Raw genomic sequence first — 25441 nt, 5'->3', positions numbered from 1 at the left:
CAATATTTCATGTATTGCATTTAATTCTCTTTTTTTTCAGTTTTATTTATTTTAGTTTAATTGGGGGGTAGATAGTGGTAGACATGCTCTGGTAATAATAATAATAATAATAAAAAGAAGGAAAGATGCACAGAGAGAGACCAGATCCCTGCTCAACTCTGGCTGACAGTGGTACTGAGGATTGAACCTGGGACCTCAGAGCCTCAGGTGTGAAAGTCTTTTGCAGAAGAATTATGCTGCCTCCCCAGCCCTCTTTCTTACCCTGCTCTCTTTCATAAATTAAGTCCTCACTGGGGCACTGTACTGGCTGGATGGTTTCATGTGCCCTCTGTAGGCCCAGGGCTGATTCATTGGGAAAGGCTTGAGTGGGAAATTCTAAGCCCCACTGTCCTAACTGGCACACTGAGTAAGCACGTCTGGGCAGCATGATCCATATCCAGGTACTAGGACTGACTGGCATCTGTGTAACTGCCACAGGCTACCAGGCCCCTGTGACCACAAGTGCCGGCCCACCAGCCCCTCCCTGAAGCATCTCATTGTGGGGTTACATTCCTTACTTCCTCCTGCTGCTAGAACTACTAAGGAGGTAGTGTCCTACTAAGTGTTCACTCCTCAACTCTGGACAGTGATGGCCACTCACTGAAATCTGGTGAGAGAGGCTTCTGGTGAGGTCTGTTGTGCATAGATCAAGGTGCCAGCAGGGCCCCTGCTGGCTTTATTAATAAAGCATTGTTTTATTAAATGCAGAGACCTGGGCAGTAGAAGAGGCCAACTGTTGGGACAGACTGCTGAACTGGCAAGGTGGGACGAGCTTCCCCAAGACTGCATTTCCATCCCATTGTAAGCTTATCAAGTGCCCATTTCCAGGAGAGAAGGCCTGAATTACCACAGAACTGTCGAGGTGCCTGTGTGCAGCCTGTAGGAGACCTTCTTGCTGAGCCCTTTGTAACCTAGGTGCTGGGGGATAAGACCACCTGCTCCAGTCACTCAGCTGGCCCTCTCTGCACCCTTTTACCCACTGTACTTTAGAGTGGAGGCTAAACCATGGATGGGGGTCCCAACCCCCCCCCCCAGGTTGCATGGGCTTGGAAGAAACTGGATGGGGAGGGGATGGACAGCTGTCATACCAAGGAGGCAGCAGCAAAGATGCTTCCATCTGCCATGGGCCTGTAGTGGCCCTGGAGCTGGCTGACAGCTGGTAAATGAGTGAAAGGCAGACATGTTAGCTTCCAGGCAGGCAGGCACCACTAAGGGGGGGTGAGGCTGGGGGCCCCAAGAAGTCTCCCAGGTGAAGTCCATTTTCAAGGGTCAGTGATGAGGCAGATGGCACCAAGCTCTCTCCTTGGCAGTGATCCCTTCCTGGTGTTAGGGCACAGTCTGGCCTCTGCCTGCCTTGTGGGTGCATGGAAAGCTGGTACTGGTTAGTGTCTGTGACCCCTGCTCTGTTTCCCTACAAGCCCCCCAACCTGGGGTTCAGGGGAGCTAGTCCTGGGTAGAGGGGTGGGCTGAGAGTGTAATGGAAAAGTATCCCCCAGCTGCATCACAATTACAAGGCGCCACCTGGCAGCAGAGCCCACAGTGTGGTGTTGTTTAAGTTCATGGCACCAGTATGCCAGGCTAGCTTCGCAGCAGTAGACAGATGACCAGGGACACAAGGCTGAGTGGAGAAGCTGTATTTCTTTATTCATGAGCCAATGATTCAAAAATCTAATCTAATCTAATCACTACACAAATCTGTCCTTCATCTTTCTCCTCCGGCGGCAGCGTCAGGAACCCAGGAAGTACGTAGGGTAGGGGGCGGGGAGAAGCAAGAAGTGCAAAAAGGCCAGGACTAAACCAAATCTCCCGGAGGCAGGGGGAGTGAGACCAAACCAATGTAACAGAATGACCATGTAAATAGACCACAACGTCAAGCAATGTAACAGAAGGGATCTCAGAAGCAGAACTAGAAGCATACCAGCAATTTCCTCTTTTCTTTTTAACTAATTGACCACAGTATCAGGAGTGTGGGGTGAACAGAAACCTAGATCGTACAGGCATTTTCAAAAAAGAAACTGGCACAAACATGGAGGAACAAGTAAGCGAGCAACAAGAACCAGTGTGATGCCAAGGGAAGGCCTGAGGGGGGCGTTTCTTGCCTCTGTGGGCATTAACTAGCAAGGAGGGAAGGGGTATGGCTTATAGAGTCCCAAGGCTGCTGGCTGCAGTTAGTCTTTGAGAAACCCAGCAGCATAAAGGGAAGCTACGGTAGTGTGTGTACCAGTAAGTCCGATAGAAGTGCCAGTCCAAAGCAGTTGTCCACTGAAGAATTGCCAGGGGGTGGAACATTGCGTGAGGAAAATCAGCCACTGGAATTCTGCTTTTCTGTAGAAAACTTGATGGCTGCAATTTACTTACTTATGAAACAAAACTTGTAGCTGGTTAGAAGTTTACCACAATTGATAACTTGATTATAATTGGTTTAAGTATCTTTATAAGTTTGGAAGGTCTTTTTCGTTTCATTTTAAGGCTCCTAACCAATTTAAACCCAATAAAATGTGGTAAGGCAAAGAACCACTGCTAGAGCCTCAGGCATGAGAATCATTAGCATAACCATTGTGCAGGCCACTGTTTCTAATTGAGAAGGTATTTGAGAGCTTCATATATCAACAACGTCTTTTTTTTTTAACCTTTGTTACACCCATACAAGATGGAGACACACCCTAGGTGGGCGCAGGTCTCCTAGACCAACTTAGCCAAAATATATTGATTTTTAACTAATTTTTACCTCAGACTTTAAATGTAAGTTAATTTACCTTTATGAGAATTATGTTGAAAACCTTTTTCATTTAACTTTGCCTGGTAAGAATGTAGCCTTAAAGTTACATTTTTAACCTTAAAGTTAATGTTTACCAAACTTCAAAAACACACATAAACATAGTCTTCTATACACAAGGAGGAAAACTTTTGTTACGAAGACATGTCATTTTAAACACGAATCCAGATCTACACTGTCCCAGCCATTTGGGGGTTGCACCATCTGGAGGTGGCCTCCCATGTAGCTCCACTTCCAAGATTTGCAGGTTGCCATCACTGCACGGATCTCTGCGTATTTTAGCTCCTCTGCCTTCAGAGCCAAGCTGGGGATCTCGGCCAGGGGGCTCAGTTCCGGCAGGGAGTCTGTGGTCTCTGGGTGGTCCGGGATCTGCCCAGACTTCATAGCAGGAGGGCGGGAGGGCCGGCTGTGCAGAAGGCGCATACCGAGGTGCTCCGGGATGGGGACCAGGATGGGCTGCAGCTCTGCCTGCCATGCCCACTACCCTGCTCCTGGCTGCTGAGCAGCGTGGAGGGAGCCTGCTGCAGCAAGCCAGCTCCTGCGGGCAGGCAACGGGTGGAAACCTGAGTGTGGCCCAGAGCAAAATGTTCCAGAAACAGAAAAACAGTCTCATGAAGAAAGGGCAGAGGCCTTTGGAAACATCTTCACAAGTAGAAAAACAGCCCATAGTGGATAGGTAGCCAAACGTCTTTACTTATCTGGGGGATGGGCAGGTTAGGCCCCACGTTGTGGTGCCATATGTTGTTTTCTCTGGGCTGGCTTCACTGGTGGGTAACAGACGACCAGGGACACATGGCTGAGCTGAGAACACAATTTAGTCTTTATTCACGAGCAGGCAAGCAGTCCAACAAACTAATCACCACACAATGTGCTCCTCCATTTCTCTCCTCCGACCTCCATCTCTCTCCTCCAGCAGCAGTGGCAAGAACTCAGGAAGTATGTAGGGTAGGGGGCGGGGAGAAGGAAAAAGCGTGAAACTAGCAAGGGCTAAACCAAATCTCCCGGAGGCAGGGGGAGTGAGACCAAACCAATGTAACAGAATGACCATGTAAATAGACCACAACGTCAAGCAATGTAACAGGAGGGGTCCCAGAAGCAGAACTAGAAGCATAACAACAGTGTGGGAGACAATTCATCACCTCACAAGCCACCCTGCTTCCTGCACAGCCTGTTGGGGTGGGAGGGGAAGACCTGCTGACTCCAAAGTATGGCCACAGGATGGGTCCAGGCTAGTGTGCACTCTGGAAAAAGACCCTATGCATCAGAGGAGGAAGGTTTGGTAGAAGTGCAGTGGTTCTTGGTAGAAAGAATGCAAACCCTTAGGGGGAAATGAAGACCTGAACCAGGGAACCCTAACCTGAGCACCCCAGCCCTGATCATTTCTGCTATGTGAAAGCCCCCAACAGTCAGAAGAAGATGAAGAACACAGGTGAGCTGTTCTCCCATGAGACCCCCCCAGAGGTGGAGGCTGGCTGGTGGGGATGCCACAGCTTATGATCCCAGGTAGGTCTGGACAGCTTATGAGGTTGGACCTTCCTGGGCTTGAGTGTGGCAGAAATTTCAGCAACTATTCACTCCAGCCCATCAGAAAAGACAATCTCAAATACCAAATCCCAGCCCTCAACACCCCGCAACACATACACACAATCCAATGATCACATGGCCTCCATCCACATCACCTCTCTTCGGGAAGAAGGGGTCACAAAAGAGCTCCTGGGAGGAACAATCAAGGTCCACTCCCTCTCAAGAAGTTATCACCTACTGTGCTCATAAATGAAATAAAAGAGCAAGTGTGTGTGCATGCAGGGGCAATGCTGCCTCCCTGCACCCCTCACTCGCCTGCCTGCTTAGAGCTCCAACCCCTTGGATATTTATGGTTCATTCCCTCCTAAATCATTCCTGACGGCTGGACCGGGAGCACTCCATCACAGAGAGGCTGTGCAGAGTCGCAGTTCTCTTTAGCTTGCAGAAAACGGATCCTCCTAGGATAAGCCCGCCTGGGAGCTGTCCGGTGCTGAACTCTGCATGATGGACGATTATGAACCATCTGCACTTGCAGACAGGATAGATTTATGAGTGCGAGAGACAGCTCGGAGAGTGTGCATTACTATAACTCACTGCCCTCTTCAGAGATATTCTAATCAGACATTTTCCTCTCCTGCTGAAAAGCCCAGGTTAGGGACAAGCAAAAGTAGGAAATCATAGATTTGGGTGGTTCCTTCCTTCCCACAGCTATGGGAGGTGGTGGGGTCAGGCACCAAGAGTCTGGGAGTGAGGCAGCCGGCGAGGGGGGGGGGGTGCTTGTCCTGGCAGAGCAGGTTCCCGTCAGCATTACCAGGTCCCCACCTCCCCAAGGTGTCTGGCTTCTTACAAGAATAAGTAGGAAGTGTCACTAAGTCCTTCCTTTCCCAGACTCTGTATGGATCACATTGAGATTTCCTGGCAGCTAGGTTTTCAGTGAAGGTATCTGGATATCCTTGAGGGCTGTGCACTTTGATATTTATGTGCACAAGGAAGGAAGGAAGGAAGGAGTTTGGAAGGAAGAAAAGGGAGGGAGGAAAGGAGAAGGAAGGAAGCCAGGAAGCCTTTTTGGGACATTGGCATTCAGAGTTCATAAGATACTTTCACGTTCACCTCACCCAAGCACAACCCTCCCCATCAAGTAGACTCAAACAGGTCTGAGAAAGAGAGAGAGCAGAGTGGCTCTCACCATTTATGAAGCTTTACGTGTGTGTTGTGTTTCCTATTTAAAATTATTAATTAATTTATGGGAGAGGGAGGGAGAGAGAGAACCAAAACATTACTCTGGCACCTGCAGTGCAAGAAGTGGAATCGAGGACCTCATGCTTACTATTCCTGCATCACTGTTTCTCTCTCTTTTTTTTAATTTCTTTATTGGGGAATTAATGTTTTATGTTTCTCATTTTTATGTGATGATGGAGATCAAACCCAAAACCTCATGCACATGAGGAATGCACTCCAGTGCTGAACTATCTCCCCTGTCTCAAAGATGAGGAAACTAAAGCCCAAAAGGGCCAGATCAAGCCCACATGTCCTGACTCTGTACTCAAGGTCTTTGGAACTCAATCCCAGGAATAATGCTCTAAAGCTTGAATCCAAGACCCTGAAAATCAAGACGTGTACCCTGCAACCCTTCCTTCAATGGCTGGGCTAGGACCAGAGCCACAATGCCTAGTCAGGAGCAAGGACCCACTGACAGGTGTTCTGGAGCCAGGGCTGAGCAGGGCCGGGTCAGCCTGCTGTCACAAGCAGAAGTGCTCTGGGTGACTCTTTACTGCCTGCATATATTTCTCCCAGTGATGGCTCTTAATGCCTAACCCAGGAAGCTCACCTGTAGGGTTTTCACCTGGGAAATCCCTCCTGCTCAAGCCCCACACACTCCCTTCCACTCATTCTGTCATTCCACTGTCTGGTGCTTAAGGGTGGACTATTGGGAGGGGTCTCAGAGGGTGGGCAAGGTGGCCAGCATGACCTTGGCAGGGGTACCATGTCACAGCCACTGCATATGTGGCTTCTCAGCATTTGAGAGGCAACCAGGGCCTTGTAGATCATGTTCTGTTTCCATGCATTGGGGCTGTGAATAGCCCAGCTCTGGGGGAGGAGCTGCCCAGGCCAGTTGCAGGGTGCCCCCACACCTTGCCTGACACCATAGGCACTTGCTAAGCCTATTCTCTTCTTCTCAAACTGTGAAACTCAAGCCAACCACTGGATCTGAACTGCGGGTGGGGGAGGGGAGTGGAGGGGGATGGGAAAGACATTTGGCTTCACCTGTGAAAACATCAACTTGATGGATGGTTGGGACCAGCACTTTGTGAAATTAAATTCTTGGTTTGGACAGAGTTGCCGGAAAGAGCCAAACTGCCCAAGGATGGGGACAGTGCACCAGGTGGGGGGTTGTGAGGGAAAGAGGTCATAGAAAGCCCAGACTTCTGGCCCTGGCAGCTGCCACGGTGTAGGTGTGGGAGAAGGAACGCAGGGCTAGAAGAGTGCTGAATCAGCAGGTGCAGCCCGGAATGGGAGGGAAAGCAATCCAAGGGAAGGCCACATGGCAGGGGAGGTGGCTGGGTAGAGGGTCTGCCCCCAGGCTCATCCTGCAGGCCATCACCACCATGGGGTCAGCAAAGCCACCACCACAACCACCCCCTGCTGCCATGGACCATGGACACATTCACACCAGCTCTGATCTTCCCACATTCCTCTATCCCAGACAGAATTTATAGCCTCTATTCTCCATGGACATTCTTTCCCCTCCTTCTCCATTACTATCCTCACCTTCATTAATACTTGATATAATACTGACTCCATTACAGCTGTCTAGGGGCTCCCAGAAAAGACCGTGTCACCAGTCCTGATAGCAGTGCCAGGTACTGGGAGAAGGAGGCACCAGGGCACCCCATCCTTCCACTTCATCCCCCACAGTAAGATGGCTGCAGCTGTATCACACAATCACAGCATAAACTCTAAGCACCACAAGTACTGCCTGCACACACACAAGCCCCACCTCACTCCTACAGTAGTTACCACACACCCAGGGTGCTCTGCTCTTCTCTCACACAAGGGGGCTCGTAGATCCCAGATAGCCCACTGGGCATTGACCCTGGTCCTTGTCTCTCACAGTCAGAGCCTAGGAAGCAATCTGACTGTCCCCAGGTACCTCTTGGGAGCTAAGAGACAGGTGAGAGAGTAGTCTCCTGCCTTCTGTGAGGCCCTGCTTTGCTCTTCATGATTGTGTGTTTGTCTCTTTCACTAACCTCAGTGTTTGTATATACTCTTATTTTTTTAAGTCTTGCATCTGTAGCCCTCACATGTTAATCTAACCTCTCCAGAGCAGTGCCTCTGACTCTGAGCAGTGAGCCCACCAGAGGTTCTGGTGACAGGGACAGACTGACTCAGATAGAATAGGGGTTACAGGAAACAGACATAGTCAGGCCACTGTGAACACCCAGCTCCAAGAGAGGTGTGATTGAAGAAGAAAGTAAAGATGCACAAAACAACCTACAAGACTGAGGGCAGGAGCCCAAAGTCCATAAGACTTTAGTTTCTGGGAGTCAGATGTTGGCGGTGGGGGCATGAATAGAAATGGGTACCTGTGCTCTTGCAGCAGTTGAGTTGGGTTGTCTGGGGAGGACCTTCTTAAAGACATAGACACTTCATGGTTTGGGTCCCCTTGTCATACTTTAGTGGTCCACATGTTTGAGGGCTTAGTTCTGGGCTCTCAATTCTATTCCATTGATCAATGTGCCTAGTTTTCGGTTACAGTATTGTGTGTAGCTTTTATTACAATAGCCCTGTAATGTATTTTGAGGTACAACTGTTCAATCAGAGGCACCACTCTGGAGAGGCTTCAGGACTCTTAAGCTGACCTCAACACAATGTGACCCCTGGTTTCAGAGCATGTTATCTCCCTGCACCTCTCTCATTAGCCTCCCTGCCCAGCTCCTTCCTTGCATACCTGTTCAGTGTGATAACAGGTGCTTTCATAGACAGCAGTGTCATCTCCAAAGAGACTGGAAGCCCTTGGAAGGCAGACACAGTGTCACATGCTTTATGATAAGACTTGGCTCTGCTGCCTGCCTGCTGCTTACCCTGGAGCCTTGCCAAATGTGGACACCAAGCACATCACTCATAGGCATCAAAAGGAAGCTTCTAGAACTAAGGCAGGACACTGCCATATTATACCCTCTGAGAGTCAGATTCAGATGGACAGTGGGTAGTGGTCCGTGAGGCTCCAGGGCCAGCCATCACCACTTGACCTGGTCACTTGGACAGTGATATCCATCTTCAGCTGATGGTCATTCTCTGTCACACTGACAGTTCTGGTGTGTCATTTTGTCTCATTTCTGAGAGTTCCTGTGCCCAGGCAGCTCTGTAAGTAGGTGGCAAAGGCAGCCCCCAATACCCATCCCTGGAAGCCCTGAGGAAAGCTAGCTGAGTCTACTCTGGCCCAGTCACAGTGGAAAATGGAGGATATACACCAGTAGTCCAGGCCAGGTGGGCACATACCCCTGTCACCCCCCAACCCCCCCACAGCCACACTTTTTCAGTCTTCTCTCCTGTTTACTCTTCTTGTATCTGTCTTCCTGTTTTCCTCGCTTGTCTTTTTTTCTTTCTGTCTGTTTTTCTCTGTCTCTCTGTTTTCTATCTCTTGCTGTGTTTTCTCTATTGTTGTCAATGTCTGCATCTCTATTTCTCTCTCAGTCTCTAGCCATCTTTCCTCCTCTGTCCCATTGTCTCTCACTCTGTCTCTGTTTTTCTGCCTCTCTGTTTTTTCTCAGTTTATCTCCATGTCTCATTCTCTTCACATCTTTCCCTCCTCTACCCCACTGTCTTTCTCTATCTCTCACTCTTTGTTTTCTGTCTCTATTTTCTTTGTCTTAATCTCTGTGTCTTGTCCCCTGACATGCTTCTCTTCTGTGTCTGTGTGGTTGTCTTTCTCTCTGACTTAGCCTCTCCCTCTCCTCACCCCCACCCTGGCCAGATTATTTACTCAGGTGCTCATCTTGGGCACTGGCACTGACCTCTCTCCACCCTGGGGAATCCCTGTTTATCCCCTTTTCTTTCTCCACCTGGGCAATGTATTGATTCATCACAACGCCTCCCTGACAGCTGTGCTCAGCCTGATCCCTGCTTTGCTCAGCAGCATAAAGAAATGAAACAGCTACAAATGGTTCTTTCCCTCCTAGGGCTCGCAGTGTGGTCCGAGTGGCTGCAGCCATTTCCAATTTGGAGACAGAATCCAAAGCCAGAGGCAACAGAGATAGATTAAAAACCTTTTCAAGGAGGACACTGACCCTCAGAAGCCTCATTAAGATGCGACTGATCACCCCACAGCCTCATAAAGGCAGCACCCTCAGCAGAGACTGGAGAAGTCACACAGAATATTTTCACAGTTTGAAAAGCTGCCATCCCAGGCCAAGGAGATAGTTCAGCAGGTAGAGCAAAGACCTTATGGTGCATGAGGCCCTAGGTTCAGTCCCCAGCATGACAGCACCTCAGACAGGGACAAGAGAACTCCTTGGAAGGGAGGGTATGAGTGGCTGTTTGATGTCTCACCCTCACCCCACAAAACAAGAGATGAAAACAAGGCTAGATACAGCTCTGCTGTGTGGCATACACAAGAGACCTTGCCCCTGTCCCCCACAACACTGCATTAAAAAAACACCACCCTGCCCCTCCTCAGGATCCCACCTCCCCGGGAATCCTGCTTTGCAACAGTTTCACATTTTTTTGTCCCAGAGACACAGAATTGTTTAATTCTCAATCCTTAAATCAATACCTGGTATCATGTCATTTCAAGCCATAATTTTACACTATAAATAAATGGAGACTGGGTACAGTGCAAAGAAGAGAGGGGGAGACAAAAAGGAGATCCTTGCTGAGTGGATGCAGGCAGGACTCCTGCTCAGGACTTTTCCCACTCTCCAGCATCATGCCTGGAGGGGCTGAAGATCCAGAGAGATGAGGTCCTCCCAAGTGGACAGGAAGATGTTTCTGAGAGCAAATAGACCCCCCAAAATCACATGAGCATCACCTCTCCAAGAATTAGATGAAATCCTCCTCCACACTGACCCACCCTCTCTCCTGGCCTTACCTCCCTCCTTACCAACTTCCATCACCTAGGAATTATCCTAGGATATTCTCTGACTCTCTGTCATGTAGGTGTCTCTCCCTCTGTTTCTCCTTCAACATATCCAGCACCCACCTAGCGCCAGCTACTTCCAGCCACCTCCTATCTTATGCCCCTCTCTCTTTTCTGTTATGTTTTAAATATATATATAGATAGATTTATTTTAATTTGATAGGACAGAAGGAAATTGAAAGGAGATGGGGAAACAGAAAGGGAGGGAGGGAGGGAGAGAGAGAGAGATGTGCACCTGCAGCACTGCTTTACCACTTATGAAACTTCTCTTCTGCAGATGGAGGCCAGCACAGTTTAACTTGGGTCTTTGTGCTTGGTAAGGCACATGTTCAACCAGGAATGTCACTGCCTGGCAGCCTCTGTTGCTCTTCTTCTGCTCTTGGCATTATCTCAACAGCTCAGCCTCCCCTCCCTCCTTCCAGAGCACTGTCATTTGCGCACACCATCAGCAACTTTCTAAACCATCATCTGGAGGTGGGTGTTGCCCAAGGAGGCCTCACCCTTTTGAAATCTCATTTGTGTCATCTAGAAGACAGGGTTTTGTGAAGGCAACGGGGGTGGGGGAGTGGGGGCAATCCCAGGGTGAATGAATGAAGAAGTGTGGGAGCCCATTGGAGCTGACAAATGAGGGTAATAGGGTAATAGAGGGGTGTGTCCTGTGAGGTGGTGACTGGGGGCAGACCTGCAGGCATGAGCAGAAGCCAGGCTTGTCTATCCTGGAAGAGCCAGCAGATGCTTCCCAGGAAAGCAGGATGGAGAGGTCTGGGTCTTGGCATGTGCTACAGGCAGCATGTGCACCCAGGATTGATGCTACCCAGCATGTGGCTCTTGGTTGTGGGTTTAGAGGACCTGGAAAGAAGGCAGATAGGGGACTCAGAGGAAATGGAGAGGCACAGGTGTGAGTGCAGGCAAGGAGAGTGGGGAAGTAGCAAACAAGACATGTTTTTTTCTTTCTATTTTATTTGATAGGACAGAGAGAAATTGAAAGGGAAAGGGGGATAAAGAGACACCTGTGGACCTGCTTCAATGCTCATGAAGCTTCTCCCCTGCAGGAGCTAGAACCCAGGTCTTTGTGCATGGTATGTGTATGTTCAACCACCTGCACTACCTCCCAGTCCCCAGACATGGTTTCACTGGGCTGTGTGTCTGGGAGGCTGGGCTGGGGAATAGAAGCCTTCCTCCCCTCAAGAACATGAGGCATCCAGAGACCTGAGTCCTGACTCAGCTTTGACCAAGGCCTTAGTCCCTTGGAGTATGAGCCTCCACTGTGGAGTGTTGGTCAGGGTTGTGAGGAAGGCCAAATGGGCCAAAGTGAGCATGCAACTGGTATATGCAAAGGTGAGGAATGACGAAAGCCACACTGTTGGCACATGTGCAGACACACAGGCTCTGTATCCAGGCCCCAACAAGTGGAAAGGAAGCTGTTCATGCAGAAGTCATCTGTTCTGCCTTGGCTGCACCTCCCTTGGCTACAAAAGGGACTCTGCCTGCTCTGTTTCTTTTTAACTTTTTTTTGTTAACTCTATTTATTTATTGGATAGAGACAGTCAGAAATTGAGAAGGGGGCAAAGAGGGAGAGAGACAGAGAGACACCTTCAACACTGATTCACCAATGAAAAAGCATTCTCCTGCAGTGGGGACCAGGGGCTTGAACCTGGATCCTTGTGTTATAACGTGTGCATTACAGCCTGGCCCCACCTGCTTTGCTCATCAGTGAATCACACAGGCACTAACCATCTCCTAGGAGCTGGGCCCGGGGCACGATGGGTGAGTGAGGACTTGGTGCCAGCTTGTTTCAACCCCTGACAGCCCAACCTTCCTCAGATGCTTCCCCCTCCAGCAGTGTCCCCAGAAGCAAAGCAGACTTACTGTGGTCCCAAGCTATAGAAACTTTAAGAGCCACCAGCTTTGGAGGACAAGGAGATGTCCCTGAGAGTCTGACACCTAAGGATGTTTTAGGGGAATGAGCAGGAGCTCAGCAACAAGAGAATATTCTAGACTGGTGGCTGCCTGGGGAAGGCTTCATGAGCTGGGGAAGCCAGCCAGTGGTGTGTGCTGCCGAGTCTCTCGAGGGTGGGGTACTGGCTCTGCATGGCTCATGTCCCTTCTCTGAAGCTCACGACTGCCCTTGAAGGGGGTGCCTCTGGGAAGATGAGGAAACAAAGGCAGCATGTGGGGATAGCCAGATAAGGGCATCCAGGATGTAGAGGGCAGATCCTCTGTAGTGAAGGGGAAGCACCCCCTCCCCTAGCCTGCGCTCCCTCTTCCTTGCCAGTCAGCCCATGGACTTCACCCCTTCACAGAAGAGGGGTCTCACTGAGCAGATCCCAAAGCAGGGCCCTGGTTCCCCCAAGGAGCCACATACCCTCCCAGGAAGGAAGCTCTGGAGGAGCTCACATAATAAATAACAGGAAGAGTCCTCAGGAGTCCTGGAGCTTTTATTGGTATCCGATGGCCTTCAGAAAGCAGCTAAAATGAGCCATAAAGAAGTGAGGCACTCATATTTCAACATCCTGGCTCTAATCGGCTGCCCATGGTGAAGGGAGGCAGGGGGTCACAGGTCCTATACCACTCAAGTTCAGGCTACAGGCTGGAACTTTTCAAAGGGAGGACTCTGCTGACTCAGCAGAAGACCTTGGTGACAGCTGAGATAGAGCCACAGGTCCTTCTGTGTCCCTGGCACCATCCTCAGCTCCAGAAACTGGACCCCTCACTTCCACCCTTCAGCCCCTACCTGCTCCCATGGAGGCATGTGTCCTGAGACTATATTCATATACACAGTCAAGGAGGGTCTGGCATGGGTCAGAGCAAGAGCACATGCCCTGCCTCCAGAAAGGAGGGTAGGCATTTGGCTTCCCAGGCAGCGGGGGGTGGTGGGGGTGAGGGGGTATGAGAGGGGCCACAGTCTTTTGGTAGTGGGAATGGTGTCTATGTACACTCCTATTAAATTGTAGTCATATAAATCACTAATTAATATGAGGGGAAAAATTGATTGTATGTCTCAAACTTTTTAAAGCACAGAGTCTTTTTAATACATGGGCTGAGTCTTCAATATGTTGACTCTCTTAAAAGCCTAGACCAGGGAGAACAAAAGCAACCAGTGGCACAGCTATATACAAGATGTTGGATATTGTACAGAAAATCCTAACAAAGGGACCTTTCAATGTTAACCCAATTACCAAATAATATGATAATAACAATAACTATCCATTGCCTTCTTGAACCCTAAGACAGCAGGAACCTCACATTTCCACTATAGAGCCTATATTTCCCCAAGTCCTGGAACCTTAGAGTGGGGCGCACTTTCCTGTAAGCTTCTCTCAATTCATATCAAATAAAATTGCATCTGCCGATCACAACCTAATCAATGCAATGAGGCACCTCAGCATGCTTGACTTCAGACTGTGTCCAGAGACTTCAGGTGTGGATATGACAACCTTTCAGCTTCATTACTCGGATGAGACCTTTCTTTTAATAGTATTCTCTAATCCATTCCAGGTGGTTAACTTTCTAACAAAGTCCCAAAACCTAGATATAGACCAGTTCCCCTGAGATAGAGCATATATTCACAATTATCCATAAACTAAGGCAAAAGATATACCTGAAAGCAAAAGTACACAATAGTCTGCAGTGAGTACCCCCCAACACTTCATCTGCACTATTCCAGCCTTTCGGTCCATAATGGTTCAACAATTTGTTTGGCTTTGTATGTTAACTCTCTTTTCAGCCACCAGGTTCCAGATGCCAGCATGATGCTGACCAGACTTCCCTGGAGACCAGACCTTCCCTGGTGACCTTCCCTGCAGACCAGACTTCCCCACCAGTGTGTCCTGGAGGTCCGCTTCTCCAGAGAGGCAAATGGGAGTATGGATCGACCAGTGAATGCCCATGTTCAACAGAGAAGCAATTACAGAAGCCAAACCTTCAACCTTCTGCAACCCCCAATGACCTTGGGTCCATACTTCCAGAGGGATAAAGAATAGGAAAGCTATCAGGGGAGGGGATGGGATATAAAGATCTGGTGGTGGGAATTGTGTGGATTTGTACCCCTCCTATCCTATGGTTTTGTTAATGTCTCCATTTTAAAATAAATAAAAAAAAAGAAGAAAGAGGCAGACATGTGCACCTCCTGGCTAGTTCTTTTTTTTTAATTACTTAATTTATTTTCCCTTTTGTTGTCCTTGTTTTTCATTGTTGTAGTTATTGTTGTTGTTGATGCCGTCATTGTTAGATAAGGCAGAAAGAAAAGGAGAGAGGAGGGGAAGACAGAGGAGGGAGAGAAAGATGGACACCAGCAGACCTGCTTCACCGCCTATGAAGCGACTCCCCTGCAGGTGGGGAGCCGGGGGCTCGAACCAGGATCCTTAAGCCGGTCCTTGCACTTTGTGCCACATGTGCTGCACTACTGCCCGACTCCCTTCCTGGCTAGTTCTTAAGTCTCTTTCGTACCTTTGCACCCACAACTATTTTGTAACAATTTTATTTTTTAATTTTTTATAAGAGGGATTAGTGGTTTACAGTAAATACAGCTACTGCTACATGAGTAAAATTTCTCAGTTTTCTGCAAAGCACACTCAGCCCCAGCCTAGGTCCTCTTCTATCATCATACACCAGGACTTGAAAGCCCCCCTGCCCTGCCCTGCCCCCAACCCCATTGAATCCTTCCTTTACTTTAAGTCTGGAGAACTCTAAAAAGCCTAGAAGTGGGCTTACCCTATGACCTGGCAATTCTCCTGGGGATATATCCTAAAAACCAAAAAAAGATCGGTGTATAGCTATGTTCATAATAGTACAATGTTCAATAGCCAAAACCTGAAAGCAACTTAGATGTCCAGCAACAGATGAGTGGCTAAGTTGTGGACTGTAGACACAATGGAATACTACTCAACTATTAATAATGGTAAATTCACCTTCTTCATCTCATCTTCTATGGAACTTGAAAGAAACATGTGAAGTGAATCAACCAGAAAGAGAAGGATGAATAGGGTGATCTCACTCATGGACAGAAGTCAAAAAAGAACAGAAAGAGAAACACAAACCTGCAGCAGTAGGAGCCAGGAATGGGGTAGGGGTGGGCATGGGGCTGAATAGCTAGCTGTCCATGTGGGTTACAGGCGCTGAGCATTGCTACACTCTTAAGGATTATAGCTTGTGGGGTTTCTCTCCTGTGGAATTCCAGGAGCTTCAGGGTGAGGATGAGTATCTGCAAAATGGTCTTTCTGGAATCATGTTTGGAGTTGTCGTAACTCACCTTCCTAGATGCCCCTACCCCAGCCTGAGGACCCCATTTAGTTCTCATCTGCATTGGTTGCTAGCACACTGACAGGTGCAGACACATCACACAGGAGAGTTCTTGAGCCTCTCTGGAATGAGTAGTCACTACTCCATGTGTCCCCAAGCTTCCTGAGACCATTAGGGAAAAGGGAACAGTCTGCTTGTTGCACTTTCCCATGAGCCTGGTTCACAAAGATGGAGTGATGCAACACTTGCTTTAACGCTGCCTACTTTCTCTCACCTTAGCCTGTAGATGATTTGAAGTTTCTGGAACATTTAGAAAGTCACCCATCCAGGATGGTGGTTTCTCAAAGCAAAATAGTGTACCTTGGAGGGTTAGTGAAAAGACCCTGCCCCAGGGTTCTCAAGCAAGTCTGGGCTGGAGTTGGCAGTGTGCACCTTATGCAAAACTACTTCCTTATTCTGCTGCTTCTAGTAATGGGGGATCAAGACCTAGAGGGAGAGGCTGGTGTTGGCTCTAACACATGTGTTGGCTCTAACACATGTGTTGCCTCAGACAAGTCACCCAGGGGTTCTGCTCTCTGAATCAAGATGTGTGAAGTGAGCAAGTTGTATTCTTTGAATGTGGGGATATTTTTCCTGCCCCCTCCAATTCTAAGCATAGTTGAAAAGAAGCAGAGTTCTGCAGGGCAGAACTAGAAGCTAGAAGGGGAGTGCTTCTATCTCATCCCCTCTAGCACTATCATATTTTACAATTTTAGAACAGAGTTCTGCTGAGCATATGGTATTGCTGGGTCTTGAACCTAGGGCCTCTGGCTCCTCCAGACATATATCCCTTACTTGCCACCACTGTGCTCTTTCTTCAGTCCAAATCTCATTTATCTACTCATTCTCAGGCCTTTATGCCTCTCTACTCCCACATTAAGATTAAAACCTCTGGTGGGAATATAAATTGGTCCAGCCTCTCTGGAGAGCAGTCTGGAGAACTCTCACAAGGCTAGACATGGACCTTTCATATATATGCCAGTAATTCCTCTCCTGGGGATATACCCCAAGGACTCCATAACACCCAACCAAAAAGATATGTGTACACCTATGTTCATAGCAACACAATTCATAATAGCTAAAACCTGGAAGCAACCCAGGTGCCCAACAACAGATGAGTGGCTGAGAAATCTGTGGTATATATATATATATATACACAATGGAATACTATGCAGCTATTAAGAACAATGAATGCACCCTCTCTGACCCATCTTGGATGGAACTAGAAGGAATTAAGTGAGCTAAGTCAGAAAGATAGATATAAGTATGGGATAATCCTACTCATCAACAGAAGTTGAGAAAGAAGAACAGAAAGGGAAACTCAAAGCAGGATCTGACTAAATTTGTAGTAGGGGACCAAAGTAAAAACCCTGGGTGGAGGGTGAAGGTGGAGGTTCAGCTTCATGGGGGGGACGGGGCTAGATAGGACACAGTCTTTTGGTGAAGGGAATGGTGTTTATGTACACTCCTATTAAATTGTAATCATATAAATCATTATTTAAGTAATATGAGAGGGGAAAAACTGAATGTCTCAAACTTCTTAAAGCACAGACTGAGTCTTTTTAATACATAGGTTGAGTCTTTGACATGCTGACTCTTAAAAGTTTAGTCCGGGGAGAACAGAAGCAACCAGTGATATAGCTATATACAAATAATGTCAAAGGACATAAACTATGGTGATATTGTGTATGATACAGCAAATACTAACAAAGGGATTTTTCAAAGTTAACCCAATTGCCAAATGTGATTATAGCAATAACTACCTATTGTCTTCTTAAACCCTAAGACAGCAGGAACCTCCCACTTCCACTATAGAACCTGTATTTCCCCCTGTCCTGGAACCTCTAAAGTGGAGCTCACATTCCTGCATGCTTCTCTCAATTCATAACAAATGTTATTGCATTTGCCAATTCCAACTTAATCAATACAACCAGTATCACCTCAGCATGCTTCATTCAGACTGTGTCCAGAGACATCAGTCATGGAATACCAACCCCTCACCACCATTACTCGGGTGAGACCTTTCCTTTCATAGGATTCTCTGATTCCATTCCAGGAGGTTCACTTCCTAACAAAGTCCCAAAGCCTAGATATAGGCTAGGTCCCGTTAGCTAGAGCTATACCTGAAAGCAAAAGTACACAATATATACCTGAAAGCAAAAGTACACAATAGTCTGTAGTTAGTATCAAGTTCATAATGAAATAGTGTCTCCTTACACTTAGATATCCTCCTCACCTACTTCTTATTACAGTTCTCCCACTCACTCCAAAGATAACCTTATCAAAGCAAGAACTGCAAGAGCTGAATAAGGGCAAGAGACTGGCATACTTTAACAAAGACTCTTTAGTCACTATCAGGCCACCCCATCAGCTGGGGCCCTATTCAGGGAGTCCTGAGATTCCCAAACAGACATGATGGGCTTAGACCTCAAATAAATCCCTCTCTCCATTGTTACCAGTCATCTCTATCAGGAACAACAAAATAGACCCCTTTGTGGGCCCCCATAGGACCTTGTCCTCAACCTGGATCAACAATGGTAGAGAATGCTCCATCCTCTGAAGGGAGGATGGACAACATACTCTATGCTACACCTAAGGAAGATGGGTCAATATTTGGGCAGCATGGAATGTTCCTATTCATGACCACAGAATGTGAGCTCAGATCTACAGGGATGCAGAGCTGAATATGGGCCCCAGATTGCATCAAATCTATGGGGTTTACATTCAACAATATTTATAACCCTTTCCCTTCCCTGATCCAGCTTTCTGGTCCTTTCTCCAGCCATGACATCATCTCCCCAAACAATAACTTAGATCCACTAGCATATCAGATTTCAGGCTCAGGGGCAAAAAAGAAAAAGGAAAAAAAAAACTAGTATAGCCACAGGCCCTTTGGAATTTAACTAAAATATGCCTACTAGCTATCTACAAAATGGAGGACCCCCCCCCCCACTCTTCATCTGCACTATTCCAGCCCTTAGGTCCATGATTTGTCAACAGTTTGTTTGGCTTTGTATGTTAACTCTCTTGTCAACCACCAGGTTTCAGATGCTTGCATGATGCTGACCAGACTTTCCTGGACAGACAACCCCACCAGTGTGTCCTGGAGCTCCATTTCCCCAGAGCCCTTCCCCACTAGGGAAAGAGAGAGACAGGCTGGGACTATGGATCAACCTGTCAATGCCCATGTTCAGTAGGGAAGCAATTACAGAAGCCAGACCTTCCACCTTCGTCGGTATCCCACATTGACCTTGTGTCCATACTCCCAGAAGGTTAAAGAATAGGAAAGCTATCAGGGGAGGGAATGGGATGCAGAGTTTTGGTGATGGGAATTGTTCGAACCTGTACCCCTCATATCCTATGGTTTTGTCAATGTTTCCTTTTTATAAATAAAAATTTTTTAAAAAGAAATCTAAAAAAAAGATTAGAATCTTCTGGAATTTGTACTAAGAGTCTGGTGGCAACCAGTTGACTTACTCACACACAGCTACCCAGTGATAGGATATTGGGTTTCCTTGGAGAAGGAAGCCCCATCAACCTCTGGCACCCCAAATTTGAGTCATTTTAAAGGACTGTATGTTTTGCTGCACGTCACCCCGGCTGGATGGGACAGAAGAGACTCAGAGCACATCTGAAAAGGGACACAATTCAGGGTGATTAGAGGGAACCTCCAGTCTGATGAGTATTTAAATAATATTAAATAATCACTGGTGCTGCCTGACACTGACCTCAGAAACCTAGAAACACAAATGCCTGCAGTTTTTTATGATGAACTGACTTCATCTAATGAATGAAAAGAAAAAAAAAAGACAGAAAGGAAAGAAAGAGATGGAAACATCTGTAATGAACAGCTGGATGACATGGAGCACCCTGAAAGCAAATTCCTTGGAGTCAGCAAGCTGGAGAGGGCTGTAGAAGCATGTATTTATAAACAACTGCAATATTTAAATGGGAAAAAGTAGGCCCCACACACTATGACTTCCTGTTTGAAAACCTTTCAGAGAAGAAGAGCTTGGAACTCAGTCCGGTGTCTGTGCTACACCTGCCAGTCAGGCTCTGGGCTCAAACTGCATAATTACAGCCTCTGGGATTTGGCAGTTGCTTCTCCCCGCCCCCAAAAACTAGTCATTTGAAGAAAGAATGAAATATGACTCTGGGTGTTTGTGCATGTGCACTGACATGGTGGCACATACGTGTGCACTGCATGCTTATGCTTCAGGAATGCATGCACCTAGATACATACACACAAGGCAGCTAACATTTGCACACATGGACGTGTGGGCATGTGCATGAGCCCACATGGACACCTAGGCTTGTGAATACACATGTGTGCATGCACAAAAATGGTTAGATACAAGTTTATGCATTTGCAGCCTCCTTTTTTTCCTGCAGCATCCATTTTCACTTCCTCACACTGCTCAATTATTCATGCCTCTGGAAACTCTGTCCTCTTTGTGTGTAACTGATGTGACCCAAGAGTAGTGGTTGGGCACCCAGAAATTAGGGCAAAGTAGCCAGTGGGGAGCCAGGGCACTGGGGCTGGTCCTGAATGACTGACCCACAGGTCATTTGGGCTGGGCTGGGCAAACAGCTGAGCACTACTTTCTCCACTGGAGACACCACACTGTGAGGTCCCTCAATCCCTCAGTGAAAATGACATAGCTCAGAATGCTGTCTTTTGATCTCTCTCCAGGTTCTGAGTGTTCGGCATAATAGCCTTAACAGGGAGAGAAGGAGAGGGCCTGTCTACTCTCATAATCGATGCACCCCCCCCCACACACACACACACAGCAGACCAGGACTACAGGGGAAGTGATTTGCAGCCCGTGGCCCCTAACATATGGAAATATCTGTATCAGTGGATGCAGGCGGCATGCTAATATGCAAAGAGAAGAAAGGAGTGGAATGCATTTGGAACAACTTGCCTTGGGCCCCAGCAGTGGGTAGGAAGGTATCTTCAGAGCCTGGCTCTTTCCAGCACCCCAGTGAGCCCACGGCTTTGCAAACCTGTCACCTGGCATTAGAGACAGTGACAAACCCTTCGCTCATTCCTAACCCTGTCTCACAGCACGTATTCAGGGCTCTGGCTTTATCAGTTTTTATTTGGTGTAATATTCATCACAAGGGTTTATTTATGGGCCCTCATTGGGAAGTTATTTCTCAGGCCTAGTGAATAAAACATTAGCCTCTGCAGCTTGTCATGGCGGTTGTGGCTCCTCAGATGCCAGCGAGAAAAACTGCCTTTTCTTTTGCCTAACAACTGCACTTTCAGAGAAATTTATTTATATTTTGTTGGGTATTTGTAGTTCTCTTCCCTCTGCTTCCCCCACCACCACCACCCCTGCACCTTTTGGCTGGTAGATGTTGGTCAGAATCAGTTCTCTTCTTTCTTGATGAAATGATGGAGCCTTCACTTGCTGAGAAAGGTGAGGCGCTAAGTAGAAACATGTGTGAGTTGGAGAGCTCCAGGAGGTCCCCATCCAATTAATAAAGCTAATAAAAAATTTTGAAAGAAAAGAAGGTGGTGCACCTGGTTGAGCGCACCTGTTATAATGCACAAGGACCTGAGTTCATGCCCCTGGTCCCCACCTTTGGAGGAAAGCTCCAAGAGCAGTGAAGCATTGCTGCAGGTGTCTCTCTCTCTCACCCTCCACTCTCAATTCCTTGCTGTCTCTATCCAATAAATAAAAAATAAATTAAGATAATTTTTTAAAAAGTAGAAAGAAAAAAGAAAAAGCAGTTACCAGCAACAGTGGACTTGCTGAGTGCAGGAACTAAGCCCCAGCGATAACCCTGGTGAATATATATATATATATATATATATCTTGTTATGGGCTTATCAATGTTATTACTGTACTCAAAATAAACAGCTTTCTGTTTTGCTCATTTTGCTCTATTGTTTCGGAGTTTACACTATTTTTTTTCTTCTGTTTTTTGTTAGTTTTTTCCAGAGCAATGGTCAGCTCTGGCTAATGGTGATGCAGGGGATTGAATCTCGGATTTTGGAGCCTCAGGCATAAGAATCTCTTTGCATAACCATTATGCTATCTACCCCTGCCCCACTGTCTTTTATTTCTATTCTTATTTTTATTCTTCTCTTTCTTCTGTTTTCTCTGGTTGATTTCATTCTTCTTTGTCTGGTTTCTCAAATCTAGAAATTAGTTATTATTCATTTGATTTTTTTTCTAATATAAGCACTTAGTGATATGAATCCCCTTCTCAGTGCTGCTTTAACTTCACCTCATAAATTCTGATTTGCTGTATTTTCATTTCCATTCAGTTGTGTCATTTTGTTTTCTTTTAAGACATTTTTGATCCACTAATCTAAAAACACATTTTAAGAATTTCCAAATTGCTCAAGATCTCCCTGGACTCATTCTGTTCATTCATAAATGATCATAGAACATACTTTGCATGATTTTAATTATCTTTGTTTTTGTGATTGCCAGCAGCATTATCACCTTTGTGATGAAGCCACTGCTCTCAGCAGCCATTCGCCACCCTTACCCCACTATTTTGTGTCTTTTTCATATTTTAATAAGAATGAGAGAAATTGAGAGAGGAGAAAGAGAGAAAGGGAGGGGAGAGAGAGAGAGAGAGAGAGAGAGAGAGAGACCTGCAGCACTGCTTCACCCACTCATAAAGCTTCCCCCTGCAGGTGAAGACCAGGGGCTTGAAACCAGTTCCATGTGCACCAAAATGAATAAATGCTACCAGGTGGGTCACTGAAGTCTCAATTCTCTTCCAAGTGGCTTTTGTTTGTTTTGTTTTGTTTTGTTTTGTTTTGTTTTAATGACCCCAGGATAGAGTTTATGTTGAGGCATGTTCCCATTTGAAGAATGTGCTTTCTATTGTTATTGAGGTTTAATGTTCTATAAATACACATTAGGTCCTTCATATAGTGGTGTTACCTGCGTCTTCTGTCTCCTCACTTGGCTTACCTCATAGCTGAATCATTTGCTAAGAGGGGTGTTGAAGTCCTCCACTGCTGTGGCTTCTCCATGCCTTCTCTCATCTTTAGCACTCCTCTGTGTAGTGTGCACATTCAGAATTGCTGTCTTTCTGTTCAGCTGACCCTTTAGCCACTGTGTAATCTTTCTCTTTTTTGTCCCAGATAATTTTCTTTTTCTCCAAAGATTATGTAGTGACAATTCTCTACTTTTTTCTGATTAATGTCTGCATCTTTTCCTATCAACTTACTTTCACCCTGTCTACACAATGGTATTTGAAATGAGTTTTGGGGGAGTCAGGCGGTAGTGCAGCAGGTTAAACGCACGTGGTGCAAAGCACAAGGACTGGCTTAAAAATCCCGGTTCGAGCCCCAGCTCCCCACTTGCAGGGGAGTCACTTCACAGGCAGTGAAGCAGGTCTTCAGGTGTCTATCTTTCTCTCCCTCTCTCTGTCTTCCCCACCTCTCTCCATTTCTCTGTCCTAGCCAACAACAATGATGATGACATCATCAACAATAAAATAAAAAAAGTTTTTATGAGTAGCAGTCAACTTGCTAAATTTCTCAGCTTCTAGAAGACTTATATGGATACTTTGGCTTTGATATAAATACCCATATTATTAGAAATAATAACATTTCCTTCCATTATAATACTTTATTTTTCTTTGTTGCTTGTCTAAGACCTTGTATAATGGGAAAGCTTACTGTGCTGTTGTTTTTGAACATAATATAAAATTCTATATTCTAAGTTCTTTTTCTTACATGCTTTGAATAATATATATATATACATATATAGCACTATTATTTAGAAATTCTGGTCTCTATGATCCTATTCATTGTGTGTGAGCTTCTCTTCCTCTCCAGAAACTTTAAGAAGTTTCAATCTTTGACTCTTGAGTTTCATTACAAATGTGGTGGTTAGATTTCCCTCTTTGTCTCTTCTCTGTGGCACTCTAAAACTTTTCACCCTCGGATATTCATCCTGTTTTATCCCAGAGATTTTTATCTCCACACTTTTTAAAATACATCCTTTTCTATATTTTTATTTTTCCCTCTTTGTAAGACTCCTATGACTCAGATGTTAGTACTTCAACTTCTTTCATTTTTGTGTTATAGCTTTTCTTTAAGATTTTCTGCGTGCTTTCCATGTATGTTTTGTGTTTTTTTTTTTCCTTCTGGTGGATACAGCAAGCTGGATGCCCAATTCACCCATTCATCCCTCAGCTGTATTTATTCTAGTATTTGTCTTTGTTTCAGTTGGTGTATTTTAAGACCTAAAATTTCTGCTTGATTCTTTGGTAGATTTTTCTTGGTGTTTTTTTTTTTTAGCATAGCTTCTTTAAAAAGAAAGAAAGAAAGAGAGAAAGAAAGAAAGAAAGAAAGAAAGAAAGAAAGAAAGAAAGAAAGAAAGAGGAAGACTGGGAGTATGGATTGACCAGACAACACCCATGTTCAGCGGGGAAGCAATTATAGAAGCCAGACCTTCCACCTTCTGCAACCCACAACGACCCTGGGTCCATATTCCCAGAGGGATAGAGAATGGGAAAGCTATCAGGGGAGGGGATGAGATATGGAGACTGGGTGGTGGGAATTATGTGGAGTTGTACCCCTCCTATCCTATGGTTTTGTTAATGTCTCCTTTCATAAATAAATAAATAAATGAAGATACAAAAAAAGCTTTTTAAATATTTATTATTTATTCCCTTTTGTTGCCCTTGTTGTTTTATTGTAGTTATGATTGATGATTTGTTGTTGGATAGGACAGAGAGAAATGGAGAGAGGAGGGGAAGACAGAGAGGGGGAGAGAAAGATAGACACCTGAAGACCTACTTCACCGCTTGTGAAGTGACTCCTCTTGCAGTTGGGGAGCGGGAGGCTCGAGCCAGGGTCATTGGGCACTGTAACATGTCATGCAGCACATATATCAGAGCCAGCCTAACAGATCAACCAGGTATGCCACCACCCGGCCCCACCCAGAAACTTTTATAAAGGATGTTCGTGCTTCTCAGATGTGCATTCTTTTGCCTGTGAGCTGATTTCCCAGTAGTGGAAACATGGTACTCCACCCACCCTGCAGAGTGGGAGGACCAGGTGGAGGGGTTGACATCTAAGGAACTATGACTGCTCCAGGCTGGTGGGCGGTGGAGATGCTCTGTATGAAGAGGCTCCAGAAGATGATGTTCAGTCACCCATCACCCCACCAAGCTCCTCTTTATAAGGGCCAGGACTCTGCCTCTTTTGCAGAGAGAAGGGCAGATCCCTGGGCAGTCTATAGTGATCATGGTGATATATCTGTGCCTTCATGCCCAGGAGCATAGCTCCCTCTGCTGACATTAGAGTACCTGCAGTCGGGCTCTGTGTGACCACATGTGAAAGGTGAAGCACTGCCCACAACAGCAGTGGTGCAGGAACTAGGATGGACTGGGGCAGCCCTCCACTGTTCTCCTCATACTGCAGCCCCCGCAGCTGGGCTTAGCCACTTGCTGCCCTGGCCCCATGTACATAGGTCAGAGATCATCTCTCCTTCTCTGCCCATCTCCGTGGCATCCTCCCTCCCACTAACCCCTTAGAGCTGGTTTTTTTTTTTTTTCAAGGAGTAGTACTTTTGCTAGTCATGCAGCACATATATCAGAGCCAGCCTAACACTTCAAAGGCCGTGAGTCCCAAGCAGACCCCTGGACCTCTCTGTCCCATGAAGCCACTCTCCAAAAATTTCTGCTCTACCTGGCACATCCTT

At 46.5% G+C, this 25441-nt stretch overlaps 1 protein-coding gene across 5 annotated transcripts in view; it reads right to left on the bottom strand.

Moving 5' to 3' along the window:
• Window positions 1–25441, bottom strand: part of RBFOX3 (RNA binding fox-1 homolog 3) — a 375241-nt gene that overhangs the window by 198744 nt on the left and 151056 nt on the right. The window lies entirely within an intron of this gene.

This window comes from Erinaceus europaeus, chromosome 14 (assembly GCF_950295315.1).
Source record: "Erinaceus europaeus chromosome 14, mEriEur2.1, whole genome shotgun sequence".
NCBI lineage: Eukaryota > Metazoa > Chordata > Mammalia > Eulipotyphla > Erinaceidae > Erinaceus > Erinaceus europaeus.
This window is presented reverse-complemented; position numbering and strand designations above follow the sequence as displayed.